Genomic DNA, 11,177 nt, shown 5'->3' with positions numbered 1-11,177 from the left:
ACATACATAACTGGACATGAATCACTGCAACAGCATGGTGGTGTACTAGTATGTACACACCAGCAACAATTCCCAAAAAAATTGCTCAAAAACAGACATAACTGTACTTGAATTGTTACCTTTTTTTCTTTTAACAGATGTTGAAGTCTTTGATTTATTCTTAGATGGTGACGTTTTTGAAGTTTTTGGCACTGAAATTGATGTTGAATCTTCTAATGCTCTTTCCGATCTCGTCCTTGGTGCTGTTGATTTTCGGATTTCTTCTGCTGCAACTGATGGAGTTGGAGATGAAATTGGTGTTGAATCTTTTAATGATGACTTTGATCTCGTCGTTGGTGATTTTGATTTTTGAGTTTCTTCTATCGCAACTTATGGATTTTTTTCTTCAGTTGGTGTTAAATCTTCCACTGTTGGTGTGTTTCTCTTTGAAACTACTTTATATCCTTTCAACATGATGTTACTGATACTTCAACCATCTAGGTGTTTTGATTAGTAAGATTTTAGGGTTTCGATTAAATGTTTTCAATAATTTAAAGAAATTTCTAGGGTTTGTCTGCAAAATTTCTTCTGAAGTTTTTTTGATTTTTTTCTTCTGGTTTTAGTCTGCAATAGCAAAATATTGGATTTAATGTTTTGTCTGTGACGCCGCAGTTTTTAATCAGTTTCTTTTTCAAGAAAAAGTATCGCAACTACGTTCATTGTGTCAGTTACAAAACTGATTCCATTCGTTGCACGTGTGCTTTATTAAAAGCGTGGGAAGGATAGTAGCGTCATTATACAATTCTTGGATTAAACTGTTCCTAGTCAACTAGGTCTGGACTAAAGCGTTATTTTGGAGCCGGTTTTGGACTAAACCGTTTTTCCCTAATAAAAAGCGAGATTGTATGGTCCCATATTTTGGTTGATGAGTTTCCCAATTGGTTTCCATCTGCCGCGTGATTGGCCGAACCATCTGCGGATTGGTTTCCTTCTCTGTAGTTGTGTTAAATGGTAGCCTGTGGGATCTGTTCCTTAATCATCCCTGGGGGTAGAGGATGTGAAGCGCAAAAGGTTTTCTGAATCAGTTTCAAAGAGAATTTTTGGCCATTGTCTTACTGTTGTAGTTCTTGAAGCCAATAGTAGAGACCAAGTTTATGTGGTTAAGACAGTTGTAATTTCTGAAGGTTGAGCTAGAGCCATTACATTTCGTGCGTCGGAATCTCTACAGATGAATCCTACTCCCCCAAAACCTAGGCGACCTATGGATGCCCCATCCATGTTAATCTTAATTCAATTGATGCTTAGAATTGACCATACTACCCATATTGTAAACATCCTTTTGTCTCATCTTGGGTGGTTATATATTGGTGCATCTCCTGGTAGAACCGGTGGTAAGGAATCTAGTGCCGCGGTGAATTCTTGTTGTAGTTTTTGAGCCTAAATTAAGATTTCGGATGCAGTTGTTTGTTTTTGGCGGTATATTAGGTCATTCCTAGCTAACCATAAGGTCTAGAAAAGAAAGCAAAAGAAGGAGATTACAACTGTTGGTGCAGATTTTTGTAGGATTTGGGAGATGGTTGGCCGAGGTGTTAAGGTGAGAGTGAGGGGAGAGTTGGAGTTTGGTATTTTTGTAAGTTGAGTGAGCAAGGTGTTTCGGGATGTAGTCGTCGCCGGAAAATGAATCTCAGCCAACCAGAATCTTCAATCTTATGAACAGAGAAAAAAAAATAATCAGACAAGTAAAACACACTCGTAAAATTTTTATGAAAATATAATAACAACAATTGCGTTCTGCGGAACAAATTCTTTCTTATCATATACTTAATCCATATTTTGTTGAGTGAAAAGTGAATTTATTTTTGACGCATGCGACAACAATCACTCTTCCTCGTATATATCTTTATCCATTTTCATTTCCTCTTGAGAAAATTAATATCAGGAATTTATGGTGGAAAAAAGATTAAGGAAAGTTAGACATAAAACTTATTTGTAAAATAGATTAAGTGAATAAGAAATATGCGATTAAGAGAAAATAACGGTATGAAGTTTTACAATAGAAAACCGCTGCCACGGTAGGGAAGGCCGATGGAAAAAAAAGAAATGAAACATCATCGATTGCATAACGCGTTATTTATCTCTTTTTTTTGTTGTGAGGCATATCCATCGTTTTAGTGGTTGCATATCCAAATTCGTGGATGCATGAACCAAAATACGACTGTTTAACTTTAAGCATCCTTTGTGGTGACTTCATAATTTGTTATGCATCTTTTTTTTTTGTTTTTAGGCAAACACTACCTCCATTGTAAAAAAAGAGATACTTTCATAGTTTCATTTTTGCCTAAAAATAGGCCAAATAGAAAACGTGAAAGTAGCACTCTCCCTGACACGGGTGAAAATATCACTTTTCCTGATGCGGAGTGAAAGTATCACTTCTCATAACACAAGGAAAAGTACCACTTTTTATGAAACAGGGGAAGCACCACTTTTCCTGACACAGAGCGAAAGTATCACTTTCCTGACACGAGGGTGAAGGTATCACTTTTCATGACACAGGGTGAACTTATCACTTTTCATGACACGGGGTGAACTTATCACTTTTCCTGACACGGGGTGAAAGTATCACTTTTTCCTGACACGGGGTGAAAGTATCACTATTCCTGCAACGGAGTGAAGGTATCACTTTTCCTGACACGGGATGAAATTATCACTTTTCCTGACATGGGGTGAAAGTATCACTAAGAGTCCAATTCTTGTTTACTAAGAGTTATAGTAATTGGACCAAAAGAGAGGGACAATTTTGTCCAATGAAAAAGACTAACTATGGACACCAAAGATTTCCAATTTTTTTTATCAAGTTGCACATTTGTGTTAGGTTTCTGTTGTAGCAAAACTGTTTCCACAACAATCCTCGAGATTTGTATTCAAAGACATAATCTTAACCGTTAGGTGAATTAAGATTTATACCTTATGAATGAATTCTGATGATAGAATATGAATCGTTGGATGATTCAGTAGTATTTTTCATGATGCGTCCCCGATGTATGAGAATTTTCCAATTGCTTGATGAATCAATACTCCTAAAGCTTTGGCTCTTCAAGAATTGTTGATGAATGAAGAAGGGGGTACCTGCAAAGACAATCTGATGCCTCAATGAGTAAGAGCTTTAAGAAGGTTTTTATGGAGAGAGAAGGATTAGAAAATGTGTGCCTTTCCAGTTGGAATTCCACCTCTATTTATTAGTTATGGAGGAATTCTATCAAGTCCAGTTTACATATAGATATATTTTGACTATGTATCTAGACCAAATGCTTTCCAGGTTCATCCTGGTCAAAACCAATTTTCCTTTTTTAGGATCTACAACCTCCAGGTTATACCTGGTTTTCTTCTGTTTCCCCCTTTTTCTAGGGATTTATAACTTCCAGGGTTTGAATGTATACCTGGTCTTTAACTGATTCCTCCTTTTTCTGGGGATCTGTAACTTCCAGGGTTTGAATGCTACCTGGTCTTTAACTGATTCCTCATTTTTCCGGGGATCAGTAACTTCCAGGTTATACCTGGTCTTCTAGTGTAGAAGGATAATTGCTGACAGGGCTATAACTATCCTTCCATATTTTTTACCCAAGAGCCTAATGCTTATTTTGGGTAGACTTATTGGGATGAGGAACTTGGGCTCATATACCAAACTATATGGCACAAACATCGCCCCCTGTATATGGGGAAAAACGAGTCGCTGGTTTTTCAGGGAATTGAAGAGACGAGCGTGTTGTCGAGACTCCGGCCTAAATCAAGTTAGTGGCCATTCCAGAGTCAATTCGGTAGCAAAGAGGGAAATGGGTTGATCTGTAGGAGGGAAGCGGAGAATTGTGTGGGATCAATGATGATCAAGGATTGTGGATGTGTTGAAGGTTTCTGCAATAATGATGAACTGATGAGTTCGAATAAGTTCTGGTAGATTGATGAATTCTTGAGAGTAATCAGTCGAGAAATTCTGTGTAGACGAGTGTTCGTTGTCCTCAATCATGGATTCAGAGACTTATTTATACTGTCATAATAGTAAAAACATTGATCCCTGTAAGTGTGACGGTTTCTTGAGTGAAAGAGTGGGAAAGTGGGAGATCGTGGTGAAACCAGTTCCAGGTCGTGCGGAGACATGGATGATCATTCACCCGCTACTTTGCTAACTCCTTCAACCGTTTGCACGACTTACTCAAATTTCTCGTCTTGGATATATCCACGTGTCATAGGCCTCCAGAACAAAACCCTAAGTGATATCCCCCCATGTGACGTGATTGATGTCTCACGAATCGTGGAGTCTACATGACAGACGTGTATTAATTAGTCAGTTGTTGACTGACTAGACAGTGAGTCTAGATTTTGTTGAATTGAGCACGAGTGACGAGTACTCTGTGATTCATGGATATAACATGCGTAATTTTTTGAATGATGTTGATATAGCACGTGTTGGAAAAAATTGTGAATTTGATGATGGATTACTGATAATATTGATAGTCGGATCAATATTTGAACAACTGAGCAGGTATTTCTCAACTCGACGAGTTATTTATTGGTAACGTGACCCAATAAAATATTAATTAAAATATTGGTAGATTACCGAATATTGTATAATTAATCCAGATATTGATTGCTGAATCAACATAAATTTATTAGTGTTTTAATTTTTGCTCAGAATGATGATTCGTGGAGCATTTATTCGAAACCCTAATTTCAGATCAATTATTTGTTAATTGATGAATCGCTGAAAATTGGTCATGAGTGATAGAGGGACCGACCACATGGAATAATGGGTGTCCATGTGGTGCCCAGTGCTCGAGTGAGCATGCACCAGAGTCCTCAGTTGGAGAGTTGGTGAAAGAATGATGATTAAATGCCGGCTTCATCATTTATTGAAATATTGCTCGATTCGGCATTAGATGATAAAACCCAGTTATGAAAAGAGTGTGGGACCGACCAAGAGAGAATGAGACGTATCTTGGTGGTCACAAGACCAGCTGTTGGTCGTTTGAGCAATCCCCAGGTTGGTTGGAGAGAATTTGGGCCCAGTGTGAGCAATTAAGCAAATTAGGTCAGAATTATGAAAACGTGTGGGATCGGCTTTGTGCAAGCCCTAGGGATGACCCTGGTCGGTCAAGAAGGCATGCACGTGTTACCATGGTGTCATGTTTTCGTACTGAGAGTTTCAGTATTTTCTGATGTGCGTTCGAGCAACATTGTGAACTTTCAGAAGAGTTTCATCTTGACTGAAATTCTTGATTTTTGTTGGAATGAGCATGTATGCTCAACTGATCAATATTTTGTAAATATTAAAATAAGAGTATTTTAACATTTAAAATGGTTGTGATAGGCTAGCCGGTCGGCATGTTGGCTTTTGGTTTTTCATGTTTCGAGAAAAAATTGAGAAATTATGATGAAATCATGAGTTTTGCTCAAACCAAGGAGTTTCATGAATTTAGGAAAATAATAATTATAAAAGACTAGGGATTGCAAGGTGTGGGACCGGCGACGTCTAGGGCATGGCCCTATTATATATTATTATTATTTTTCATGAATCTGTGCAATTATGGAGAAACCATGAGTTTTTGTTGAAACAGAGGAGTTTCATGAAATTAGGGAAATAATAATTATAAAAGTCTAGGGATTATAAGGTGTGGGACTGGCCACGGCTTGGGCATGGCCGATCGGCTGGGTTGCCCGGTCCCGCACACCTTTTCCTATTTTATAATATTATTTTTCATGAATCCGTGAAGTTATGGAGAATTCATGAGTTTTGCTCAAACAAGGAAGGTTTCTAAATTCAAGGAGTTTTCATGAGTTCATGACAATAACAAAATAGGGAAAAATAATGGAAGAGGCATGGGACCGGCCACGGCTAGGGCACGGCCGGCCAGCCGGTGGGCCCGGCCCATGGCACCTCTTATTATTTTATTATTATTTATTGTTTTCTCCTGTTTTGTGTAGGATTCCTCGTTTGTCCATATTTTCGAATGCTCGTTCGTGCATTCGGGTGCTCGGTCGTGCATCGTTGTCGAGTACACTTGCACCATTTTATGGGGCTTACTAAGTGACAGTCTTGATGCCCGGTTGTTGAGTATTTATCACCAATTTATGAAATTCAGTGGAGAATGATTCATGAAACTGAGTAATAACGAATAGTTATTTATTATCAATCCATAGGATCAGCGGTGGATTCGACCATGGATTCGGAATAATAAATTGAGTATTACCATTCCCTGGGATCGTGGATTCGACCATAGAATCGGAGTAATGGTTGCTTATACCATTCCATGAGATCAGCCGTGGATTCGATCATGAAATCGGAGTAATCTATTACCATTTCATGAGATCAGTCGTGGATTCGATCATGAAATCAGAGTAATAATTTATCTATCATCATTTCATGAGATCAGATGTGGATTCGATCATGAAATCGGAATGATGAGATAAAATAGATTATCTTCTAGGAATTCAGTGGTGAATGTCACAGTAGAATTAATCTATTGGAGAAGTGTTAGATTTTGTGTAATCTCAAACAGTATAATAATGAGTTCGTGCCTCTTTCATTCATTCAACTTCCACTTTATACAAGACGCACAACCCTAGTTTTAGACCCTAGTGTTCGACCTTACATTGGACTGTCCATAACAGTTTATACATTGGACTGTGAAGTTGGGTCTCAAGCCTGGGTCTCAAGCCAACAGTCTTGAGCCCATATATAACTCTCCTAATACCCTCCCTCAAGACGTAGCATGGAGATCACACATGCCCATCTTGGAAATAAGATACTGAAACTGAGCTTTCCCTAAAGATTTAGTAAAAATATCCGCCAATTGCACTGTTGTAGGAGTGTAAGAAGGCGTAATAATCTTCTGCATGATAGCATCTCTAACCAGATGACAATCAACTTCAATATTCTTTAATCGTTCATGCAAAACCGGATTCTGAGCAATATACAAAGCCGATTGACTATCACATAGAAGACGCATACCATGTGGATGATGAACTCCCAAATCACCCAGTAATTTTTTCAACCATTTTAATTCGCACGTAGCCGCCGCCATAGATTTATATTCCTCTTCAGCTAACGAACGAGAAACAGTATGTTGCTTCTTAGTTTTCCAGGAGATTGGAGAATACCCAAGAAGAACAAACCATCATGTCAATGAGCGTCTAGTTAAGGGACAACCAGCCCAATCTGAGTCACACCATCCTTTAAAATTAAGACCACTATCAGAGCGCAACAGAATTTCCTTCCCAGGATTCTTCTTCAAATATCGAACCACACGAAGAGCCGCTTCCCAATGTGTTATTCTCGGCAGTTGCATGAATTGAGACAAAATATGAACGGAATACGCTAGGTCCGGCCTAGTCATGGACAAATAGATTAAACGCCCAATCATTCTTCGATATTTTTCCACATCCGTGAACAAATCTCCTTTGTCCAAAGAAAGACGATGATTCGTTTCCATTGGAAATTCTGCAGGTTTTGCACCTAATAAACCTGTTTCCATGATGATATCCAGCGCATATTTGCGTTGACATATATAAAAACCTTGTGCACTCCGTGCCACCTCCAAACCCAGAAAATACTTCAACTTTCCCAAATCTTTCATCTTGAAACATTGTCCTAAGTAAAGTGTGAATTGATCAAGCGCAACTCAATCATTATCCGCAACAATCAAATCATCCACATAGACCAAAACGTTAAGTTGGATTTTGTCCTTAGTCATAGTAAAAAGAGAATAATCGGAATATGATTGCCGAAACCCATAATTCTTCAAAGCTGCAGACAATTTTGCAAACCAACACCGAGGAGCCTGCTTTAAACCATATAAAGATTTTTTCATCCTACACACCATATTAGACTTACCTTGAGCAAATCCGGGTGGTATATTCATATACACTTCTTCTTCCAAGTCTCCATGAAGAAATGCATTATGTACATCCATCTGATGCACTTCCCAATTCTTAATTGCTGCCACAGCTAGGAAAGTCCGCATTGTCGTCATTTTCACCACTGGTGCAAATGTCTCATTGTAATCCAACCCTTCTACTTGATGATTCCCAAAGATCACCAGTCTAGATTTGAGCCGCACCAACTGTCCATTCTCATCATACTTCTCTGTGTAAATCCATTTACTGCCAAGAGCTTTCTTTCCCGGCGGTAATTCTTCTAATTCCCATGTTCCTTGCTCTTCCAAAGCTCGTATTTCTTCCGCCATTGCTTTACGCCATCCTGGATGCTTCATGGCTTCTTTGAAATTTTTAGGCGCAGACCCAGCAGTAATTGCTGCAAGAAACTTTTTATGAACTGTAGAGAATCTATCACAACTAACATAATACGTCAAAGGATACGGCGTACCTGAGGATGATGACTGTGGAGAGTGAGCATGAGATGGACTATTTTCTCGTACAGTGTGCGTTACAAAACCTTTGAGACGACTAGACGTAATCTTCTGTCGCCTTCCTTTACCCATACTAGCCTCCGTCACTTCTTCCTTCGAGACCACAGGGTTCTCAGTAATATATTCTGGGTTCTTAGTATCATCTTCCGGGTTCTCAGTAATGTCTTCCGGGTTCTCAGTAATGTTTTCTGGGTTCGCAGTAATACCTTTCTGGTTCCCAGTAATATATTCTGGGTTCTCAGTACTGTCTTCCGGGTTTTCAGTAATGTATTTTGGGTTCTCAGTAATGTCTTCTGGGTTCTCAGAAACATATTCTGGATTCTCAGTAACACTTTCTGGGTTCTCTTTCTGCACTATTTCTTCATCATCACTCCAACACACGTCATTATTAGCCCGAACTATCTCAGTTGGCTTATCAGGTACCCTAGATATGTAAGGAAAATGATGTTCATGAAACTCTACATCCCTTGAAACCAAAAATTGTCTTTTGTCTAAGTCATATACTTGCCATGCCTTTTTCCCAAAAGGATAACCAATAAATACACACCTTCTTCCTCGACTTGCAAACTTATCCCCTTTACTACTTTGATCATGTGCATAACACAAGCAACCAAATACTTTCAACTGATTATATGGTGCCGGTCTCCCAAATAGAACTTCATATGGAGTTTTGTTGTTTAGAACCGGTGTAGGCGTACGATTAATCAAATACGCTGCTGTCAAAGCACATTCTCCCAAAAATTGGATCGGTAAATTTGCTTGAAATCTCAAAGCTCTTGCCACATTCATTATGTGCTGATGTTTTCTCTCCACTCTTCCATTTTGTTGAGGTGTTCCTACACAGGATGTCTCGAAAACTATTCCATTAGTCTTAAAATAGCCACGCAATGCATTAAATTCAGTTCCATTATCACTTCTAACAATTTTGATTTCTTTACCAAATTGACGTTTCACAAGCGCAATAAAGTTAAGAAATATTGTTTCAACCTCAGTTTTGCTTTGAATTAAATAAATCCACACACCTCTTGAAAAATCATCTACTATTGTCAGAAAATATTGTGCTCCAGAAGACGAACGCGTCTTATAAAGACCCCACAAATCTATATGAACCAAATCAAAACTACAACTGGATTTGCTCAAACTACCAGCAAAACTACTTCTACGATGTTTTGCACGCGGACAAATATCACACGCATCATTATTCTTCTTCAATAATCTACCCACACCCGGTAACTGTTGTAACACTTTCTCTGATGGATGTCCCAATCGCTGATGCCACAGCTCATACGTATCATCACTCACCGCAAGCACTTTAACTGGAGGCACACCAAAGAAAATATATAGTCCACCTCGTCGCTCACCCAATCCAATCACCTTCCTCGTCAACCGGTCCTGTATAAGACATAAATTGTTAGTACATTGAACATTGCACACTACCTCATCAATGAGTCGTGTAACTGAAATCAAGTTACAAGTTATCTGTGGCACATAAAGCACATTGTCCAATCTCAAACCACCAGGAAGAATAACTGTTCCTATTTTCTCAGAGTGAGAATATTTTCTGTCCGGCAATCCCACAGAACATGCTCTAATATCCAGGGTCTTTTATCATATCATCTCTTTTACACGTGACATAATTTGTAGCTCCTGTGTATATAATCCAGGGTGTTTGATTTGTCTTACCTTGGAGCTGGGAACTGAATTTTCTTGAATTTTAATATTCAAGAACCTGCTGAACTTGACTTGCAGTCACGCCTGTCAGTCCTGATGCATCTTCTGAAGACCCAGTGGCAGGATGAGATGCTGTTGCTGCCGAGATATTCAAATTATGCGCACGTATATTGCCTTGTCCTCTACCTCCTCTGTTGTTCACAAACCCGGCACCAGCACGTCCTCGACCACCAGTTCTGCCTCCTCGAACATATCCTCTTCCACCTCTTTGTCTGTCACCCCACCATTCCGGGTATCCAATAAGCTGAAAACACCCTTCTTGTGAGTGCCCTTCTTGGATACAGTGCTTGCAATATTTGTTAGGATCATACATATTATTGTACGGACGCTGATCCGACTGAACCTTGAACGCCATAACATTGTCCTGTGTCTGAGACGCCACAACTCCGTCCCCCAATTTTAGACGTTCCGAATTAACCACTGCTTGATAAGCCACATCTATAGATGGCAGTGGATCTCTTTCCAGTAATTGTTCACGCAGGGAGCTATACACAGTATCCAAACCAATCAAAAAATAGTGTAAGAAATCTTCTTCTCTCAACGTACTAACCTGTGTCGCAATGTTACACGTGCACTGGCCACAGCTACACTTCGGTATCTTCATGTATGTCACCATCTCATCCTATATCTTATTCAATCTCCCATAGTACACGACAACTTCCTCAGTTTTCTTCTGTTTGCACTCGCTTAAGGCAGCTTTCAACTGGCAGATCCGAGTTCCACTTACAACACAAAATCTCCTCTTCAAGTGCATCCATAACAAGCTCGCATCATCATAATCCCCCAACGTTGATCTAATAGATGTCTCCAATGTATTGCTGATCCAAGAAACCAGCATTGAATGCACTGCAATCCACTCCTCCAACTCCTCAGGTTCCTTTGGCTCTTTGACGGTTCCATCAACAAAACCAAATTTTCTTTTGGCTATCAATGATCTTCTCACTGCTCTAGCCCATTCTTTGTTCCCTTTAACACAATCGGTGTGATGACAATCCCTGGTCCATCACTTGATCCCAGATGATATTCTGGTTTCTTCTTTTGCATACT

This window comes from Papaver somniferum, chromosome 8, assembly GCF_003573695.1.
Source record: "Papaver somniferum cultivar HN1 chromosome 8, ASM357369v1, whole genome shotgun sequence".
In the NCBI taxonomy this organism is placed as follows: Eukaryota; Viridiplantae; Streptophyta; class Magnoliopsida; order Ranunculales; family Papaveraceae; genus Papaver; species Papaver somniferum.
Note: the sequence above shows the minus strand (reverse complement) of the source record.